Genomic DNA, 23,521 nt, shown 5'->3' with positions numbered 1-23,521 from the left:
GTACACAAAAACATCTGTTAATATTGCAGTACCTGTTAAGGCGTATAACTTTATTTGTCCGATATTGTACACAGGAGCTCAGACATTGCTTTGCATGTTGGTACAGTTGACTGTGGGAGCCGTTTGTAGCTCGACAGATATCGAAACGGTACTTCGCTTCTCGCCTCATGTTAGTAAGCAAGGCAAGTGTTATGGCCTCTACTATGGCGTAGATCTCTTATCTCAGATCTACCAAATATCGAGCCCTTGTTCTGTAAACAGTGTCCCTGATAAACTTCCATCCACTCACTGAATTCCAGTGGAATCAGATCGGGAGGCGGAAGGGGGTAGGCAATGGGACGTCCCTCTCCCCCCTTCTGATCTGACGCTCAGGAAACGTCTCATGGAGGAATGTGACAACATCTCCACGATAGTGGGGTGGGGCTTCATCCAGCTCGAAAATTATGTCGGGAGCCATTTGTGTAACTGCATAGCTTGCCAGCATGTCGAGATAGATGCGCTCTGTCACTAGCGCGCATGCGCCATGCGACAGCGTTGTTCATATACTGGTAAGGATTACATCTTGGAGAATATTTCTATCGATTGCCTATTTACTCAACAATATAGAACGTCAGTTTTTTCGCTATATGCGTTTGTTTGTGTATACCTTTAGCCCGGGCACCCTGTATATGATCTACCACTACTCAGAAAAGGAATGATAACAATGTGTACGATTACTAACCGTGGTTTGGTGGCTCAGTTGCTTTAGAGTCACAGCAGTAACAACACCTACATCTACGTGTGCATTCCGCAAGCAACCCTGTGGTGTGTGGCAGCAAACACTTCAGTTACCACAGACTTTTCCCACCCTCCACTGTTCCATTCGCGAATGATGCATGGAAGAATGGTTGTCGGTCATCCACCGCAGGGACCCTAATTTCTCCGATTTTCTCGTCACAGTCATTTTGGGATGTACATTTAAGAAATTAATATGTTACTTCCCCGAACGTACTCTTCGGAATTTCAATAGTAAACCATCTACAGTGGCAGTCGTCTGGTAACATCGTAAGATAGCCTATTCTAGCTGCCCTCATTGATATTGTAGTTGTAAATGTCGTGGGGTTTGTGTGTTCTTAGTTTTTACTTTATTATTAGTATCGTTTTAGCGGACCTTTACATATGCTCCATGACGGCTAAACGTTCCATGACTACTTTGAAATTTTTTTACGAGTGTTCTTCCAAAAAAAGAGGACAGCTATCTCAAAACGAAAAATGATTTAGATTTTACAATACTTCGACGTAGAAAAACCCTACACTGTACATAGGTAAGAACATAAATACATGAAACAACTTTCATTAGTTAACCTCTTTTGAAGAGTGAGAACGACAGCCCTTTTTAAGGAGAACTGTAGTTTTCTATTTTATTTGGTACATATAAGGATAAAGAAGCAATGAATAAGATTAACATGCCCTATGAAGTGTCTTATAAATAATGTTTGAAGGTTTTTCAAAATATACACTGTCCTGCGACATTTTGTGATCACCTGTCAAAGCCTTCTGCAATGCGGACAGCTGGGAAACGAGCAGGAAGTGAGTCAGTGAGGTTTTGGAAGATACGGACAGGAATGTGGAACCATGGCGACTCCAGTGCTACGGCCAGATGCACTAGGTTTCTCGGTTGAGGATGATCCATAGAGCGAACAGCCCAATCGAGGTGAGTTTGGTGACCAGGTCAGTAGCAGGTGCTCTTCAAACCACGCACGTACACTGAGAGCTGTGTGAGACGTTACACTCTCCTGTTCGTAGATCCCATCCTGCTGGGGGAAAATAGACTGAATGTTTGGGTGCATTTGGTTGCCAAAGATAGATGCACACTTGTGTCGATTCATCATGCGTTCCATAATGACGGAAGGACCCAGGGAATGCCAAGAGAACAATCCCCAGGCCATAACGCTCCCTGCTTCAGCCCGGACCCTTCCGACGATTGCTGCATGGTGCAGCTGAACACGCCAACGGCGATCTGTCATACGAAGAGGCCAGCTGTCACTACTCAGTGGACGTCCAGTTGTGGTATTGGCGTACAAATTTCATCCTTTGTCGTCGATGAACAGCATTCAGCATAGGTGTATGAACCAGGTATCTGCCATGGACATCCACACGCTGCAATATTCGCTGAACGGTCGTTGAGGAGACACTGCTGGTAGCCCCTTGTGTCATCTGGATGGTCATTTGCTCAGTAGTTGCATGTTTATTCGCCAGTACACATCTTCGCAGGTGGCGTTCATCCATGTCATTTTATACCTGGTGGAGCACGACGGGTGCCTCGCTGTCGGCTTTGGAGAGGGACATTTGCCTTGCACAGTATAGTTTAAACAATTTACAAACTTAACCTTTTGGGAAATGCTTCCAGCCTTGGCCCGAAAGCCAACGATTATGTCACTTTGGACTAAGATAAATCCCTCCGTTTCCACATTTTGACAATGACTGTACTGTTCCCCGAGACACTTTATATACCCTCTACAGCTAGTGATGCCACCCGCAGCCTGTGAGTGGTACCTGCACATTGATGTGGAACATGGCGGTGGTAACGTTAATGTGATTTGATCGTATAAATAATAACATAAATATATGAAAGGTTTTTCATTAATTAACATACTTTTAACAGCGAGAACGTCAGCCCTATTGAAGGAGAACAGTAGTTTTTTTATATTACTTGGTACTTATAAAGAAAAAGAACCGCTGGAGAAGATGAAGAGGCTCTTTCTTCTGTTCTACTAGTTAATTAAAGTTTGATATGTTTGTAATTAAACGTTTTCTCTAGAAAAGGAATATTTTTGAAGTGTTTCCAGTTGTTTCAGATTTAAGCAATTTATCACACGAACTTTGTCAGGAAAATTCATTATGAAGTTTGCTTTGGCCATTAATTAACTTTACTATTTTTATGTTGCGTAGTCCTGATACTACTTTTCCCATTTTTGTATCACAGATGGTATCTCACTTTCACCGTTTGGTACTGAAGTAAGTGTAATGTGTCGAGATCACGTCTAGTATAAATCTGCCTTAACGCTCTTCTATGTACTAAACCATGCCGTGAGGAAACGTGCCGCTCTTTGTTGCCTCTTCTCTGACTCTTCCATTAGTCCCAGCTGGTAAAGGCCCCAAACTGATGAGCAGTACTCAAGAGTCGGTGGAACAAGCGTTTTTAAGCCAATTCTTTCATCAAAGCGTTAATTGCCTGAAGGTTTTTCCATTGAATCCCAGCCTGTCATCTGCTTTTCCAAAATTTGTTTCACGTGGCAATTTCACCTCAGGTCGCTCCAAATTATTACTCACAGCTATTTTATAGCAATTGCTGAGTGATTTGTCGTCGCTTGTGTAGTCGAAAACTGGTCGATTTCTTCGCCTATTTATGCAGTATATCTTATAATATTTACGTTCCGTCTCATCTGCCATACCCAGCACCAATCATCGATCCTCTGCAGTTCTCTACAGTCTTCTGGTGTTGTTACTTTCTTATAGAGAACTGCATCCTCTGTGAGTAGAGTCGTGGAGTGTATGGCATTACCTACCTGATCGTTTATGCAAGCTGTGAACTCCAAAGACTGGCTCACAGTTCCTTGAGGTAGTCTTGAAGCTACCTTTAGATCTGGGGATTTTGTCCAGTCAGCTCCTGGTTTCAGGAGAGCTGTTTCACTGAGGCAAATTAGTAGCTTCATTATTTGGCTACAAAAAATCAATTACTACTACTCTTTAAGGCTACTCTTTAATGTTGTTATTACACTGTAGACATCGTTTTTGTGAGATGACAGGACGTCATCAACACTAGCAGGCCTTGATGGGAGCATATACATTGTTAATGTATGCGGGATCGTTATGGTGGCACACCTTCAAATAGCACACATTTGGTTATTCAACAGTAAACCTTGCAGTGGACATTTGGGGCTTGGAAGTCACATGAAGCTATTAGGGACAGGAACATCTCGAAGCACTTACTGGGGATAAAACTCTAATCCCAAGAATTTCCCACACCAGTATGCAGACAATGCTGGAGGCCAAAGAGGTGAAAAACTGCCCACTTAGATCTACCCGTTGGGTGCTTCTGGCCACGGAAGAGACAGGTATGCAAAAGAGAAGTAGGTCGCCCAGCCAAGGCGTTTCGACAGAGTTGTGAAGGCCCATTGTGTAAAGGGATGACCTCCATAAATATTCGCGAGTTTCCATGTCCACCTTGAACTGGACGCTATTGATGGAGCCGTCGGGTGGTGTCATCCCTCTGCTGCCAAGTTTTTGGGAAGCCTCAGGCCTTTGGAAGAATTTTACAATGGAATGCAACATTTGTGGTGGCTCTGAAATGGTCTATGTTGGGACACAAAAGCACTTTTCTTAGCTTAGTTAAGGGCCCTGGTTTTGACATGTAGTAGCGCTCAGCCTATCCAGATAATGATCTCTGTGATAAATATGTTGTTCACTTTAGGTCCAAATGGAAACTCAAAACACGCTGCCTAAAGTGACTATGAAAAAAAAAAAAAAAAATCGGGAGCGTAGCATCTTCTCGCTGCGCGGGAATCTACAAGTCAGCGGTTGGCTGCTTCTCCAGCAGGGAAAATAATATTACGAACTTTGGTTAAGATTGGCCAAAAGGTACAGCAGACGAGTTAGAAGGGATGCTTGGATCTTGTGGAGTCTTGTGTCTGACACAACACTCTTATGGGGGTGGTTGTGTGAGTGTTTTATTTCGAGTTTACCAAGGTTTGATGGAAAGGGCGTAGTGGAGAAACGTGACCTCCTGGTACAGACTGTGCTCTTGAGAGGAAATTCAGGTCTTGACTATTGTTGTGAGTCGGTTGCTCTTGGGGCACTTGTCTTAAGTGTGGCTCTGCACTGGCATTGGTCTTGGATGGGGATCCAGTGGTAAAGTCTTAGCTGTACTGACAATTTACATCTCAGTCATTTTGGACAACACGCTGTGCTGAGAACATTCTTATTCGTATCAGGTCTGCCGCCTTGACATTTGATCTCCTAGTGTGCACTGCTATATAAGTGAGCCCGTGACTTTGCGGGCTTCGTATCCACGGCGACGAATTACAGGCGCCGCACATCGTTTCTCTGCAGATGCTTACGCCTTGACTGTCACTTGAGACAGTGCTACGCATCGAGAAAGGTGTATAGCACTGCTGCTCTGTCTTGTTAGGGCAAATAGAATCACAATCTCACCACTTCTCCCCAGATGCACCGACGTAGTATAACTCCTGTGTAGAAGAAATCCATCAAAGTCTATTCAGAATTAGATAACTTCACCTTGTGTTATTCCTGTTTTGAGGCAGAGTAAACAGATTAAATGGTTAAACCTTGGTCTTTGCCAACCAATAGCCACCAGTGGAGAGCTAATTATTAGTGGTTTCTATTTGTGTAGCCAACAGTTCATGATTTATTTGTCATCTCGATTAACTGATGAAGTGATAATCTCCATTGCAGGCTAGCAATAAAATCCAGCGTCAGAGTGTGAACTTACAGTCGCCTGTAATCTTCCACATCATATCGCAAGACAGTGTAGTTTTGCGTTGTTTCTGCTGGTAAATGAGATCAACTTGCAGAGAGAGAGACTGTAACTTTTGTGTGGGAATCAACTACAGTCATACGTCAATATGATGCAGGACTTACACAGGTTGTATCAAAATTACTAGGGAAATCTGGTACGGGTGGCAGTATACAATGGTACAAGAAAAGGTTTCCAGTACACGAATCCCCAAAACCAGCCGCTTGCGAGATAATTACGAATGTGTGATTGCAAGCTGCCACTAACATAAGTGCGAAACATGGGCCTGGTTCAGAAGTCGGTAAACACAGGCTCACAAGGCACATGTGGCTTCTTGCTCCAAATGTTCAAATGTGTGTGAAATATTATGGGACTTAACTGCTACGGTCATCAGTCCACAACCTTACACACTACTTAACCTAAATTATCCTGAGGACACACACACAAACCCATGCCCGAGGGAGGACTCGAACCTTCTTGCTCCTCGAGTGCTGCTCTTCTGCAAAATGCCAAGTGCAGTAGCACATCATGGCCACTGCGTGAAAGATCGAAACTGTAGTTAACATCCACAAACAGATCTTTTGCTGCTTAACAAGGTATGTTGCGTATCAAGAGGTAACGTGTTTAAGCATTTCCCTTCCTTATTAACAGAAATTAAAACATTTCTCTTTGAGAAGGGTGTTCACTGTCCACAACTAACGAACGATCAGTGGATCTAAATCAACTTCATTGTGATTTACAGGGGAAAGGAAACACAATATTTTCGATGTTAGAAGCAATTATTTTATTCTAAAAGAGTTTGTCTCTCTTTTTTCCTGAAGATTTTGGAAGAGAAACTTTCATTTGCTTTCCAAGGAAAGACAAAATATTAGAGATTAGAGTCTCGTCAGCAGCACGGTCCTTAGAGACTGAGTGCAAGCTCGGATTACCTCCGGATAGGGAAGGAAGTCGGTCGTGCCCTTTGCTAAGGAACCAACCGTCATTTTCCTGGTGCGATTTAGAGCAATAACGCAAACCTAAATCTGGATGGCAAGACGTAAATTTGAACAGTCGTTCTCCCGAATGCATGTCAGGTGTGCCAACGTCTATGCCCCTTGCTCGGTTAACTTTTCATGTCTACTGAAACATCATCCAGAAAATAATTTTGGTATTCATATCTGCGCTTTCCGAACAATACTTTTTAAATATGACGGAAGCTTTTTTCAGCAGGCAACAGCTTGCCGCAGTGGATACACTGGTTCCCGTCAGACCACCGAAGTTGGACGTGGCCGGCACTTCGATGGGTGACCATCCGCGCCTACATGCGCTGTTGCCATTTTTCGGGGTGTACTCAGCTTCGTGATGCCAACTGAGGAGCTAATCGAGCGAATAGTGGCGGCTCCGGTCAAAGAAATCCATCACAACGACCGGGAGAGCGGTGTGCTGACCACAGACCCCTCCCATCCGCATCCTCAGCTGGGGATGACAACGGGCGGATGGTCCCGGTGGGCCACTTGCGGCCTGAAGACGGAGTGCTTTGCTTTTTTTTCAGAGGGTTTCACAAATTCAGAAACAGCAAACCGACATTAGATTTTCTTAAAAGAATCCTCTTAATAGCACTGTAACAGAATTAAATTTCTCCCTCTTTAATATTAATGGCAACTTTGAAGAGCAATTTCTGGATTATTTAAAAAATATAGAATTGTGAAGCCCAGTTTGGATGTCTTTGTGCTGATAGAAATATTAGAGAAAAGCAAATGTGAACGTAGTTCACAGAACAAATTGCCTACTCTGAAAGACATGGAGAAGGAAGACATGCTGATCTTTAACACCTGGTATACAATTCTGGACTCATATAATCAGAAGAAAAAGTTAGTGTTGGTTGTTATTTTTTATTCAGGCCTACATATTCAGGCAGACAATCATTATCAGGCATGAATTTTGGAAGTAAATTGAGAAGTGGTTTTACTGATGAGAACAGGTTAATCGTGTATGACATTAAAAACAGTAATACACAAACTTGACTTCCCCTATACTTCCAAGGAGGTTCAAGGCCGTCGTGCACATTAGAGTTTATCAGACATTGTCATGATTTAACGTTATAGATAATTTACAATTTATATTTTATGAGCCGGCCGTCGTGGCCGAGCGGTTCTAGACGCTTCAGTCCGGAACCGCGTGACTGCTACGGTCGCAGGTTCGAATCCTGCCTCGGGCATGGATGTGTGTGATGTCCTTAGGTTAGTTAGGTTTAAGTAGTTCTAAGTCTAGGGGACTGATGACCTCAGATGTTAAGTCCCATAGTGCTCAGAGCCATTTGAACCATATTTTATGAATAAAGAATACTATGTTAAGTGTGATATCACTTTTTATTTAACATACCTATAATTCAAGCCCTGAAAATTTACTTCAAGTTTGTAAGGTTAATTTTGGAAGCGTTGTGTAATAGAGAGAAAGGTGTGTTGAGATAGTTTGACACAGAGAGAGATGATTTACGAAAGCAGATGGACAAAACAAGTATAGATGCAAGTGTGGATAGTACGGTTGAAAGGGGTTGACCGTGCGGAACGTTCCTCTATCAGATGGATTTCTAGCAAATAATAGCTTAGCAGTACTCTAGTTAAGTCAGTAAGTATGAAGTTACTTATATAGTTTAAGGTGAAAAAAATTTGGCTCTCCTAAGAAATTTCAATCGGTGTACAGTTGATATTTGCTCTGTTGACTAATGATTTTATCGACAATTGTCCTACTTAGTGCAAATGTATCTGGTTAACTCCCTGTTTAAGTAAGCTAGGAATTTATCCATGCCCTACGTTAATAATAATTACAATACTATTTCAGCCCATTACATCATACAATTTACTGCACACTCGTACCTGTTAATGGGATGTTGCACGTGTCGCCTTCCCGTTTCGAAACAGTGCTGTGCTCGTCTCATTAACTTACGAATACTTTCCAACACCCCAGGATTACCTCACACATTTTGAGAAAAATGTACAATTCGCTGCTCCAGATCTTCAATATTATCAATGATGGTGCTGCACTCTTCGCTTTTGAGGTGTCACCAAACAGAAAAATTTATAAGCCTGAGGTCAGTTCGTCTTGGGGAGCAGGTACAACCTCTGTTCGACCTATCCATCTAGGACCATAATGGCACTTTAGATGCCTCAACGTTGACAACAAGTGCCCCACCTTGCATATACCACATTCCCCAGCCCCCGGTCACAGGTGACATTTGAATACAATTAGATAAGAGAACTTAATCGAATAGTTAACGTTTCAAATACGCCTGTACTACCTAGGGAAATACTTCGTACTGAAGTCAGTTGTGGCAATTAGTCACAAATTCGCAACTACCTTGAAAAGCGGCTACTTTGTGAGCCCGTGTTCACTGAATGTTTTTGCTCCTATTAGCGTATACTTTCCTCCGTGTCATAGTATCAGTTTCCACTATTAATTCTGATATACACTGTACAGGCGGAGGTGAAGTGGAGGCTGGGATGGGAAAGGTATCCCATACCATTCGAGCGAAATTATGCGGGCTGTAAAGGATTCTAAACTTACAAATTATTCCCGTGAGATAAGTAAATAATGGTCGGAAATGTATATTTACGTTTTTATGGCCAAAAAAGTTACTCCTTGTAATAACAATTCGAGCTGGTATCAACTGTTGAAACTACGATTGCCAGACAATGGCTTATATAATTTTTTTGCATTTTCCGTTATCTGTTGAACAATGAGACACTGTAATAAAATCCCATCAGCAATCATTTGCCTCTACCGGAGTTTCAGGAACCAAGTACTTCCTGTATGCCTACAGAAAAGGATATTGCAGTGCGAGCTATTCTCTGTCCCCTGTAACGCGAACAATCCTGTTTGTATACGTGGCCACAGATTCCCTCCTTCTACAATGAAACTGACATCTCGTGCGAGATTTTTCTCTGTATATTCGTCCTATAGCACCATATATTAAGCGTTTGTCTATAAGTTCGGGTTACGAGTAATACTCCATCTTCGACAACAGTTGAAAAGTGTTAAACACTGCCAAATTTCGTCATGGGAGACCCACATTTCCGCTTTACCTACCTTCATGAACGGTGAAGCCGCCGCTATTTTTAGCTTATCAAATAAGAGCAGATGTCCAGAATTACCCATTACTGAGATACGATCTAAGGAAACCTCAGGAGACAAACCTCGCTGCCTGATAACTGAAATGAGAGCATTTTGCGTTCCCAAACATATCTGGCTGTTCTACGTAAGTTCTAAAATGGGTGTAATCGAGAGATAAAATAGCGAGCCTTCACAGTGTAAAGCCGCTAGTGATGTCATGCGTGTAACAGCTGGCATTGCCTCAGTTTACGCCATTACTATGAAAACATTCTGCACAAGGTATATCAAACAGTATACAGCTATGTGGCACTTTATCATCTGAGTGTAATTGCTTACTTAGTTTCTGGTTGTCCAGCTGAGGAAGGTATGGACAATAATCCCAGGAACACTTGTGCCAGCATCATGAACAGTGCCACAGACAGGACCCACATTCAACCCGAAAAAGTTAAAAATCTTTAAACTGATCGTATAATTTCTCAATAATGCTGGTGTGTCAGTATAAACTGAACACAGCAGCTTCACGGCAGACCAACGGCGAAATATCCGACAGTTTCACAGACGAGCGATAAACATGTGTACGGATAGGAGTTGCGGTAACAACGGTGAAGTCACTGATGACAGTGCCACTAAAGCAGAGTTATTAAAAACGGTTTTCCGAAACTCCGTCACCAAAGAAGACGAAGAAAATGTTCCTGAATTCCGATCAAGAACAACTGCCAAGATGAGAAACACAGAAGTAGATAGCCTCGGTGTAACAAAGCAGCTTAAATCATTTAATGAAGCCAAGACCTCCGGTCCAGATTGTATGTCAGTCAGGTTCCTCTCAGAGTATGCTGATAGAATAGCTCCATATTTAGCAAGTATATACAACCGCTCGCTCACAGAAAAATCCGCACCTAAGGACTGGAAAATCGCGCAAGTCTCATCAATACGCAAAAAGGGAAATAGGAGTAATCCGCTAAATTACAGGCTCATATCACTAACGTCAATTTGCAGTAAGGGTTTGGAACATACACTGCGTTCGAACATTGTGAATTAACTCGAAGAAAACCATTTATTGACACACAGCACGGATTCAGAAAATATCGTTCTTCTGAAACACAACTAGCTCATTATACTCACGAAGTAATGAGTGCTATCGACAGGGGATGTCAAAATGATCCATATTTTTAGATTTCCAGAAGGCTTTATACACCGTTCCTTACAAGCGTCTTCTAACCAAACTGCATGCCTATGGAATATCGCCTCAGTTGTGCGACTGGATTCGTGATTTCCTGTCAGACAGGTCACATTCCGTAGTGGCAGACGGAAAGTCATCGAGTAAAACAGAAGTAATATCCGGCGCTCCCCAAGGAAGTGTTATAGGCCCTCAATTGTTCCTGATCTATATTAGCGACATAGGAGACAATCTGAGTTGCCGTCTTAGATTGTTTGCAGATGATGCTGTCATTTACCGTCTTGTAAAGTCATCAGATGACCAAAACGAATTGCAAAATGCTTCAGATAAGTTATCTGTATGGTGCGAAAAGTGACAATTGACCCTGAATAAAGGAAAGTATGAAGTTATTCACACGAGTACTAAAAGAAACCCACTAAATTTCGATTACGCTATAAGTCACGCAAATCTGAAGACTGTACATTCCACTAAATACTTAGGGATTACAATTACAATTAACCTAAACTGGAACGTTCACATAGATAATGTTGTGGGTAGAGCAAACCGAAGACAGCGATTCATTGGCAGAACACTTAGAAGGTGCAATAGATCTACTAAAGAGACTTCTTACACTACATTTGTCCGCCCTGTTCTGCAGTATTGCTGTGCGCTGTGGGATCCGTATCAGGTGGGACTGACGGCTAATATTGAAAAAGTTGAAAAAAGGGCGGCTCGTTCTGTATTATCGCGAAATAGGGGAGATAGTATCACAGACATGATACGTGAATTGGAGTGGCAGTCATTAAGACAAAGGCGTTTTTCGTTACGACAGGATCTTCTCTTGAAATTCCAATCACCAGTTTTTTATTCCGATTGCGAAAACATTCTGTTGGCACCCACCTACATAGGAAGAAATGATCATCAAGCTAAAATAAGAAAAATCAGGGCTCGCACAGAAAAATGTAAGTGATCGTTTCCCCGCGCGCCGTTCGAGAGTGGAACGGTAGAGAGACAGATTGAATGTGGTTCATTGAACCCTCTGCCAGGCATTTACTGTGAATAGCAGAGTAATCACGTAGATGTAGATGTAGTTCGATGGATGCAGCAGAGCCTTTGTGTACACTAAAAACCAAGACTCTAAAGTGTGGATCGTGTATGACCAATTATTTAATGAAGAGTGAACAGACCAAGGAGACATCAGTCTGGCCCCCAGATAAATGTAGTAACTATGAGGCAATGTTGACACTACCGCTTATATTACAAGAAATCCGCTGAGTGCGAGGCCTCAGGTTCGATCTTCGAAAGTGTTGTGTTAACAATTATGACAGAAAAAATATTAGCTGCTGGTGACTCGCCATGGGTATCAGAAAATGAGTGTCCAGGAGGTGCAGAGATCGATCTTCTATGGGATATATGTATTCACTTCATAAAACAAATATCGTCGAAGTTCAAGAAATATTCAAGACAAACCATTAACTTTCACCACGAACACCGAATGGCTCTGAGCACTATGGGACTTAACATCTATGGTCATCAGTCCCCTAGAACTTAGAACTACTTAAACCTAACTAACCTAAGGACATCACACAACACCCAGCCATCACGAGGCAGAGAAAATCCCTGACCCCGCCGGGAATCGAACCCGGGAACCCGGGCGTGGGAAGCGAGAACGCTACCACACGACCACGAGCTGCGGGCACGAACACCGAATGAAAAATTGTTTGCCACAGTGATCACAAAGCTTTACATCATCAAGATTGAACGCGAACTCCTTGGGAGTTATAAACAGTACAGGACGTCCAGCTAGGTATTCACACTTAAAGAATGCATATAGAGTCATATTGGGGTAATGTGGTGATGAGAACTGATGGAATGTGGTGGCATGCAACCGGATGCGAAACAGTCTGTCGTGGCGCTTATCGTGAAACTGGCGATCCATTAAGGAGTGGTTCCAGGTGGTATGATTTGCAATGTTACATTCTTTTCAGGAGCGATCGCCTGGTCTAAAGGAGTATGATTTTTGTACGCAGATCAAGACTGAAGCAAAAGCAAGTTATTTTGACCAGCTGTTGGTCAGAAGCAGTGCTTATACCATAGTTGTAATTCTTTTATGCCCGTTTCCCAGTCTTGACTACTGTGACGTAAATATTCCCTACTGCCCTTGCACGAATCGTAGGGGAAAGAGCACCTCCAACTTCTCGCAGCACAATAAATAACTTTCCAGACAATTTATCATCAACATTAACAGTTGGCATAATTGTATATGAATGCGATAAAGGCATTGATGTTAGTTGATCCTGATACAACACTCTTGGTACCTCCAATTTCCGGGGTTCCTTTCATATGCACTTCCTCTTCAAATTCCGATTGGTCGAAGTTGAAAACAGACCTTTACAGAACGATGGGATGAATTTATTTATCTCACCTATAAATTTTCTAGGCGATTCCGCACTTTGCTGTGCTGCGTCAAGTTGACGCGTTGTTTGAAATATCTAGGCGCTTCAGTCTGGAACCGCGCTGCTGCTACGGTCGCAGGAATCCTGGCTCGGACACGGATGTGTGTGATATCCCTAGCTTAGTTAGGTCTAAGTAGTTGTAAATCTAGGAGACTGATGACCTCAGATGTTAAGTCCCATAGTGCTCACAGCCATTAGAACCATTTTTTGTGTGCAATTTCGTTATCTTAACCTCTTCCAATTCTGTAGCACTGCCTGATGTTATGCAGCCGTCAGTTGCTTCACATGAAATCAGTGTAATCTAGGTCGCTTGCAGTTTGATGTTCATAACGTAGTAGTTCACTATAATGCACGACCTGTAAATAGTATCGAGCATCACTGAAACGCCCAAACACCACCTTTCTAACAAGTGCGCCTTGTCCTCCGTTGAATATCCATGGTTTCTCTCATGCACTAGAGCTAGACGGTCATATCTCTAAGGAGGTTTTCAAAATCTGTTCGTTATTGTTGTTTTACTATGCTGTCGATGGTCTTCCATATACATAATTACGTTCAGTACCCGCCCCGTGGATAACGATTGTGCTTTACTACGTTTCACTGGAGACAGGATTGTGGCTCTCTGTGCGACAAGGATGATGACCTACAAGGCTCGTCACCTGGTTCAGTATCAAATGGCTCTGAGCACTATGGTACTTAACTTCTGAGGTCATCAGTCCCCTAGAACTTAGAACTACTTAAACCTAACTAACCTAAGGACATCACACACATCCATGCGCGAGGCAGGATTCGAACCTGCGATCGTAGCGGGTTCAGTATCACTTCCACTTGTTAAGCACATATCATAATCATTCCACTCTCCTTGTACATTGTCCGCATAGTCGAGCGTATATGACACCACACATTCCACTGACTCATCTTGCAGAAACGCTAATATTTCATCTGCCACTTCTTTCTTACTCTGCGAAATTGCTTTCTGACGAAATGCCATCTTCGGCAAAGTTGTTGTATACATAATACAATGTTTGCTCTGTTTACCGTTGCCATACCTCTACTTCGTATCAACACCACTTGCACTGTAGCGCTTTTTGAGTTACTCGTCGACTAAACAGTTCAACTACGCCCCATAGCCTTTTGCTGTGCTCACCTTTGGATACCTAGAGTCCCGCCCTCTGTTGGCATTAACAGCCAGTATTGTGGCTGCATGGTAGGTAGTGTGTGGGGCGTCGAATGCCGTAAACATCATTTTCCTTTTCCGATCTCGCACTCAGAGGGTTCCTTGTTAGAAGACAGACTGAAGAAAGGCAAACCTGCGTTTGTAGTATTTGTAGATTTAGAGACGGGATGTTTGGAATATATTGTTTGACGTCTGAAGGCAGTAACGATAAAATACTGAGAGCGAAACGTTATCTGCAATTCGTACAGAAACCATAATGCATTAATACGAGTCGGAAGGCGTGAAAGAGGTGAGATTAAGAGAGAGATGTAGCCACTCCCTGATTATTCAATCTGCACCTTGCGACAGTTAAGGAATCCAAGGAGAAACCTGAGGAGGAAGCTAAAGTATAGTGACTAGAAAAAAATTGTAGTTTTCTGCTATGATCCTATTTCCGTCAGACACGGAAATGGAGTGGGAAGATCATGTGAACGGCATAGGTAGCGTATTGAAAGGGCGCTATAAGGTCAACAAAAATGAAACAATGTTAATCGATTTAAACCAGGAGATGCCGAGGGTATTGAGAAATAAGACACTTGCCGATGAGATTTGCTTTTTGAGAGTCAAAGTAACTGCAGAAGAAAGATGTAGGTTATATACAGCAGAAATAAGAAGAGAATATGGCGTTTGAAATGTAGTCTTACAGAAGAATGCTGACGGTAAGATGGGTAGATCGTATAAGTAATGAATAGGTGCTGTATCCAACTGGGAAGGAAAGAAATTTATAGCACCACTCGCTATGGATCGGAGGAAATCCTCTCTGGCTTCCGGCGGCTATCTGATTTGGTGAAGACTGCCAGTCTCGCTAGCGGGATGAAAGCAGAGCTCACCATCTGCAGCATCGTCGACAGGACTGACTGCGGACCTGTGGTACAGAGCCGAGTGGAGGGTCTGAATCAGAGGCTGGGACGGTTCTGCGACCGTGTGGGCTGCAGATTCCTCGACTTGCGCCATAGGGTGATGGGGTTTCGGGTTCCGCTGGATAGGTCAGGAGTCCACTACATGCAGCAAGCGGCTACACGGGTAGCATGGGTTGTGTGGCGTGGACTGGGTGGTTTTTTAGGTTAGCTGACCTCGGGCAAGTACAGAAAGGGCAACAGCCTCAAAGGGTGCGGGGCAAAGTCAGGACATGCAGGGACCAAGCAGCAATCGGTATTATAATTGTAAACTGTCGAAGCTGCATTGGTAAAGTACCGGAACTTCAAGCGCTGATAGAAAGCACCGAAGCTGAAATCGTTATAGGTACAGAAAGCTGGCTGAAGCCAGAGATAAATTCTGCCGAAATTTTTACAAAGGCACAGACGGTGTTTAGAAAGGATAGATTGCATGCAACCGGTGGTGGCATGTTTGTTGCTGTTAGTAGTAGTTTATCGTGTAGTGAAGTAGAAGTGGATAGTTCCTGTGAATTATTATGGGTGGAGGTTACACTCAACAACCGATCTAGGTTAATAATTGGCTCCTTTTACCGACCTCCCGTCTCAGCAGCATTAGTGGCAGAACAACTCAGAGAAAATTTGGAATACACTTCACATAAATTTTCTCAGCACGTTAGGTGGAGATTTCAATTTACCAGATATAGACTGGGACACTCAGATGTTTAGGACGGGTGGTAGGGACAGAGCATTGAGTGACATTATACTGAGTGCACTATCCGAAAATTACCTCGAACAATTAAACAGAGAACCGACTCGTGGAGATAACATCTTAGACCTACTGATAACGAACAGACTCGACTTTTCGACTCAGTAAGTGCAGAACAGGGAATCAGTGATCATAAGGCCGTTGCAGCATCCCTGAATGTGGAAGTTAATAGGAATATAAAAAAAAGGGAGGAAGGTTTATCTGTTTAGCAAGAGTAATAGAAGGCAGATTTCAGACTACCTAACAGATCAAAACGAAAATTTCTGTTCCGAATGTGACAATGTTGAGTGTTTATGGAAAAAGTTCAAGGCAATCGTAAAATGCGTTTTAGACAGGTACGTGCCGAGTAAAACTGCGAGGGACGGGAAAAACCCACCGTCGTTCAACAACAAAGTCAGGAAACTACTGCGAAAGCAAAGAGAGCTTCACTCCAAGTTTAAACGCAGCCAAAACCTCTCAGACAAACAGAAGCTAAACGATGTCAAAGTTAGCGTAAGGAGGGCTATGCGTGAAGAGGTCAGTGAATTCGAAAGTAAAATTCTATGTACCGACTTGACAGAAAATCCTAGGAAGTTCTGGTCTTACATTAAATCAGTAAGTGGCTCGATACAACATATCCAGTCACTCCGGGATGATGATGGCATTGAAACAGAGGATGACACGCGTAAAGCTGAAATACTAAACACCTTTTTCCAAAGATGCTTCACAGAGGAAGACCGCACTGCAGTTCCTTCTCTAAATCCTCGCACAAACGAAAACATGGCTGACATCGAAATAAGTGTCCAAGGAAAAAAAAAGCAACTGGAATCACTGATAAACAAAGTAAGAGCCTAAGAGCCTACGGAATATCAGACCAGCTGTGTGGCTGGATTGAAGAGTTTTTAGCAAACAGAACACAGCATGTTGTTATCAATGAAGAGACGTCTACAGACGTTAAAGTAACCTCTGGCGTTCCACAGGGGAGTGTTATGGGACCATTGCTTTTCACAATATATATAAATGACCTAGTAGATAGATGATAGCGGAACAAACACTGGTAGCAGTTACTTCTGTAAAATATCGGAGAGTATGCGTACGGAACGATTTGAAGAGGAATGATCATATAAAATTAGTTGTTGGTAAGGCGGGTACCAGGTTGAGATTCATTGGGAGAGTCCCTAGAAAATGTAGTTCATCAACAAAGAAGATGGCTTACGAAACACTCGCTCGACCTATACTTCAGTATTGCTCATCAGTTTGGGATCCGTACCAGATCGTGTTGACGGAGGAGATAGAGAAGATCCAAAGAAGAGCGGCGCGTTTCGTCACAGGGTTATTTGGTAACCGTGATAGCGTTACGGAGATGTTTAGCAAACTCAAGTGGCAGACTCTGCAAGAGAGGCGCTCTGCATCGCGGTGTAGCTTGCTCGCCAGGTTTCGAGAGGGTGCGTTTCTGGATGAGGTATCGAATATATTGCTTCCCCCTACTTATACCTCCCGAGGAGATCACGTATGTAAAATCAGAGAGATTCCAGCGTACACGGAGGCTTTCCGACAGTCGTTCTTCCCGCGAACCATACGCGACTGGAACAGAAAAGGGAGGTAATGACAGTGGAATGTAAAGTGCCCTCCGCCACACACCGTTAGGTGGCTTGCGGAGTATAAATGTAGATGTAGATGTAGATTAAAAGAAGGGACTGATTCCTACACCGTCCATCAGACATCAAGGAATAATCGATTTCATAATTAGGGTGAGTGTGGAGAGTATAAATTGCAGCGGGATACCAAATCTTAACTACAATCCCTGACAAAAAATGTGTAGCACCCGGAAACGGTGGTGAAAAAAAAATTGAACTTCATGGGTTGAGAGGGTACATGATGTTATTTCAGTGGTTACAACATCGTGTCCAATTTACAAAGAACTCGGCAGTATGTGCCCACTTATCAGCATGACGTTCCAACCTCTCTTGCCAGAATGCATGCGCTGATGCGGTTGTGAAGGATGTGATAAAGAAATTCTATCCTCTCGCCAGAGAAGCTCGCAAACAACTGTTGAAACAGATCAATAACATCCTGGATACTGACACTGGCATATATTTGACGTCCCAACTGGTCCCGCACATGTTATAATGGCGACAGTCTGGTGATGTTTCTGTCCTTGGGAATACCTCAGTATTACGCAGAAAATTCCTATGTGTAGATGAACATTGTCCTGTTAAAGAAAAGCACCAAAGCATTGTTGCATGAGACGTAACACGTGAGGCTGCAAGATGTCAGTGACGTACCGTTGCGCCGTCACAGTACCATCAGTTACCACCAGCTATGACCTGTGCCACACCCAATGGCTCCCTACACCATGACGCAAAGAGTAACGCTGCTGTGTCTCTCCAAAACACTGGTACATGGAACCTCTCCACAGATCACTGCAGTACTCGCCGCCGACGTCATACATGATGATTCGCCACCATTCGTTAGCAGCCCATGCTTCCTGATCACGACACCAGTCCAAACGCAGCCGTTTGTGTTGTAGTGCCAGCAGCAGCCTACACAAAGGACGTTAATTCCCTAGTCCAGCTTGCCATTTTCCGATCAGAGGTGTCGGATAACACAGAATGTTGCAGGGCGTTCACAACATGTTCTAAGATGAGAGGCGCAGATGTAAAGGGGTTGCATTACGATTGGTGTACACTACAATGTTCCTCCATTGTGTGGTTAGACATGATCGACCGTATTTTTTGAGTGTACTGGGCCCTCACTTTCCGATGTAATCCAACATCGGACCACTATAACATCCAGATACCCCACGAATCTCGACAATGCACTATTCGACCTGCCATCCAAAGGGAGTCCCGAAGTGAGGTCCCTTTCAAGCTGGTGTCTCACACGAATGCATGGTATCTTCGTGTTCATCATGCAGAACACTCAACATCTGCCGTTGTCCACACCCCTTGTATACCCTACCAGGCATGGTAACAACGCAACACGAACAAGGCTAATACACTGTGTTGACCATTCTATTTGTCACAGAGAATTGCAGCTCTCATCGTTTACGTACCTGCTCGTGGTGTGTACATATACTACTTACACAGAAATCTGACCATGTCTTCTGGGTGCTTCACTTTTTATCAGACAACATATTTATTAAGCACGTCAAGTGGAAGTAGGATGCAGCAGGTATACAAAAATGAAGACGGTTGCAGAGCATAGATCAGTTTTCGCACTCAACGCCACAAGAGCAAAATTATTTCTGTTGTATTAAAGAATGCTTTAGATATCCACGTCTGAATACTTAGACATATATCAAATGTAGAATGTGCTACGTAACTCTGTAACTCAGAATTTGTCAATCGTTAATCTGAATGTACGCAAACCGAAAGCCTTAAAGGCTGCAAGAAAATAAAGAACTCCGATATTCCTAAACGTCGAGTTCTCATATATAACTGTCGCTTCAGATAAACATTCTTATCATAACAGACGCAATAGTTAGAATTAGATGAACACCTGGGAGGTTTAAGTCCCTGGAGAAGCTGCGCAGAACAAATCACCATTTTACAATAGTCATGACAATAGAGGAAACAAAAGTTTAACAAGGCGTACGACTGCATCCATAGGCTTTGAATATTAAAAATCTTACAAAATTTCTTACTTCACCCAAAATTACGCAAATTGATAGAACTTTCCTTAACCATCACAAAATCTGAAGTCAAGATCAGGGGGAAATTTTCTGACTCATATGCCACAAAAAGAGTTTTAAGGTAGGGATACTGCTTGTCGGGAATTGTTGCAACAGAAATTAAAACTGTCTGGATTCGCTGTCTAATAAGATTCAGGAAAAGAGACAATAAGTTCAATCATTTGAGAAAACAACTAAGAAGATCGGCTTTGGGACATCGTTCAAAAAGCCGAAATTATATAACTGACCCACCACTGGTAAACAAAATCAGAATAGAAGAACGAGGAATCAAAACCGTAGACACATTTTAATATTTAGAAGATCTCATAACATATGAAGATTGGACACGGAAGTCTTCAAAGTGCCAAATCTCACATCTGTGAGGGAAATGGAAAAAAAATTACCTCTGTTTGAGCATAACTGATTTGTACCTAAAAAACTGAGAAAATATTTTTATACAACAGATTTATACCACTCACCTCATCGCCACAAGAAATAACGAAACAAATTAGAAAATAACACTTCATTAAGTATGTTCTAAGTACCACACGAGGAGACCGACGACATTTATTTGCCGATAAGAAAGTTTTTGTTTCAAGCCGCATTATTATTGACACGTACGTTTTATTTGTGGTAATACAGGGTGTCCTACATAAAACCGGTACTCCTCACGCCCGAGATTCAAGTAACAATGAACCAACTAAAAAAGAACAGATAATAGTAACGTTAAAAATGTAGTAACCTGTTTATAAGAGATACAGGAAGTGGTGGCCATGGGCATCAGACATTGCTGACTTCGTATGATGACGTTATCAGCAAGATGCTGTAATTCTGCCACTGTGAAGTTGTTAATTTCTCTCTATTGTGAGAGAACTGCCAACACACACTTTGCTTTTTAGTGTGGGGACTCTGGGGGCTAGAGGCCTGAACTGACAAATCTGTCTTCAGGGAACGCAAAGGTGATGTGGGCCGTACTTTGGTTGGTTATGTGAGAGGTTGCTCCATCTTGTTGGAATACTGCTTACAGCTTCTCTGTATCTGTTAACATTGCATAGAAAGTGCCAAAAATCTCTAGATATCTGGCACTATTTAAGGTGTGATTGAAAAATATGGGGCCAATGTTGCAAATGCTGGACAACGCACACCAAACATCTATCTTCTATGAGTGGGAAGGTTCTTAATGCAGAATATGTGGGTTGCTCTGCGAGCGGCATCTGAAATTCTGGGAACTTACATAACCTGACAAGTGAAACCAGGGCTCATCTGACATGAAATAAAGCAACGTGTCCAAGCAACAGTTAGCATCATCATTTCATATCTTTTAGTACACAATGACTCGATGTATGAGATACACAAACCTCCGACGTTAACCTTCTTACCGCCCTGTGGGGACTTTTCGTACTCGTATATGCCAACTCTGTCTATAGGTTAAGGGATCCTCACTGTCGGTCGCCTAATCCTCTGCACATTCTGAACGGAACCTACAGTCCTCTATTTATTTAGTAGAGCTGGTTCTGGGGAGTTACCTATCACGATACTTCGCTTGAAACGTTTCTTTACGTTCCTTGATGGAGCCTGTCTCTATGTAACACTCCACAGTGTCAATTCGCTGTGCTACTGCAAACTGCTCCGTTTATATAAAAACTCAACATAAGAGCATCCCACAAAAATTGACGCACGAACACACAGCTGCACTCAAAATGCAGTGTAACCAACTTTCGAGACAGTGTTGCCACTTCACAAGCAGTTGGACTAAAGATGATTAACCGATATGTGAGGCATACCAGTTTTATGTGGGACACGTTGGATAATTACAGGAATACAGTAGTGAGTTTTTAACTAGCGAAACTGAATTCGACAAAAGATGTTTCTTACATATTTTAAATTTTAAAAATCCAGTGGGTAGCACTACGTGGCACTAACACCATGTGCCATCTACTGACGGATATTTGAAACTTTCTCCATGATTTGGCAGCTTGATCATGTTTAAAGGGACAGAGCACTATAGCATTGAAAACGCTTTTTGTGAAAAAAAGGCGCTTACAAATATTACCATTCCCACTCTTCATAAAATATCAACGAGAAACAGAATAAACGAACTGATGAAAGCACGATACATCGCAAAGAATACATATACCAAAAATATCTTTCAGTACGTAGTTATAAATTTAAAACACTGCAAAACATTTAAACAACTAGAAATAACACTTTCAAGTGAAACCATTTTCGAAACGACGAGCACAGCAGAAATGGACAACTCGAGATACCCAAGGACGCTGGAGACTAGCCTCTAATGAAACTGTCTACAAGAAAATGGAAAAGGTACTGAACGTGATCGAGAAGAAAACGCGTTTCATTCTTCGGACGTCTATTCACGACACATCACACGAATCATCAGGAGGATGACACACAAATTACATATCGCTAAAATGAAGGAAGGATTTGACGGAATTTCAAATTACAAAATGAGGACAAAATAGACAAAATCATGAAAATCGAACACAAACTATTTGAAATAAGTGAGTTTCCTACATTGATTGTTACTCATTTCCATTTTATTTTTGTTTTTATTTTGTGCACCAAGACTTTTCGGCTGTGTAGACATTTTCAAGCAAAATGTTTAACCCGTTAGCTATGTATATTTTGTGTTGCAGTTAAATAATTTCAGGGGCAGTCCATAACTGATCACAGTCAGTCCATGTCTGAGCTTGAGGGGTGTAGCCATGACATTCGTTACAGTGCAAACAGTAGTGCAAAGCCAAGCCATTAATTAATGTGAGGGAGCATTGAACTGGATGCAGCGACACCCCTACAACACAATTAAATTATGTGACAAGCAAACTAGACTTAAAACGAAAATCAGTAAACAGAGAATGGGAAGGAAGATTTCAGGCGGAACAAGGAAGTTGAAGTTCGAGGGAATGCATACATACTAAGCCCACAGAAAAGTGAAAACCCCTCATTATCAAATTGACAAGTACATAATACCCTAAATTAATATGCTGATTAAAATTGTCGTTTAAAAGGATAATTGTATGATTCTAAATTTTTAAGACCATTTTTATGGAGAATGACCGCAATAAAATATGTGTTGGCAATCGGCCATTACCAATAAACATTTCATTGCACTCAGGACTGCTTTTAAATGAATTTTAAAACTGTATGGCTACTACTACTATAATAATTCCAATCCCAAAGAAAGCAGGTGTTGACAGATGTGAAAATTACCGAACTATCAGTTTAATAGGTCACAGCTGCAAAATACTAACGCGAATTCTTTACAGACGAATGGAAAAACTGGTAGAAGCGGACCTCGGGGAAGATCAGTTTGGATTTCGTAGAAATGTTGGAACACGTGAGGCAATACTAACCTTACGACTTATCTTAGAAGAAAGATTAAGAAAAGGCAAACCTACGTTTCTAGCATTTGTAGACTTACAGAAAGCTTTTGACAATGTTGAGTGGAATACTCTCTTTCACATTCTAAAGGTGGCAGGGGTAAAATACAGGGAGCGAAAGGCTATTTACAATTTGTACAGAAACCAGATAGCAGTTACAAGAGTCGAGGGGCATGAAAGGGAAGCAGTGGTTGGGAAAGGAGTGAGACAGGGTTGTAGCCTCTCCCCGATGTTATTCAATCTGTATATTGAGCAAGCAGTAAAGGAAACAAAAGAAAAATTCGGAGTAGGTATTAAAATTCATGGAGAAGAAGTAAAAACTTTGAGGTTCGCCGATGACATTGTAATTCTGTCAGAGACAGCAAAGGACTTGGAAGAGCAGTTGAACGGAATGGACAGTG

This window comes from Schistocerca serialis, chromosome 4 (assembly GCF_023864345.2).
Source record: "Schistocerca serialis cubense isolate TAMUIC-IGC-003099 chromosome 4, iqSchSeri2.2, whole genome shotgun sequence".
In the NCBI taxonomy this organism is placed as follows: Eukaryota; Metazoa; Arthropoda; class Insecta; order Orthoptera; family Acrididae; genus Schistocerca; species Schistocerca serialis.
Note: the sequence above shows the minus strand (reverse complement) of the source record.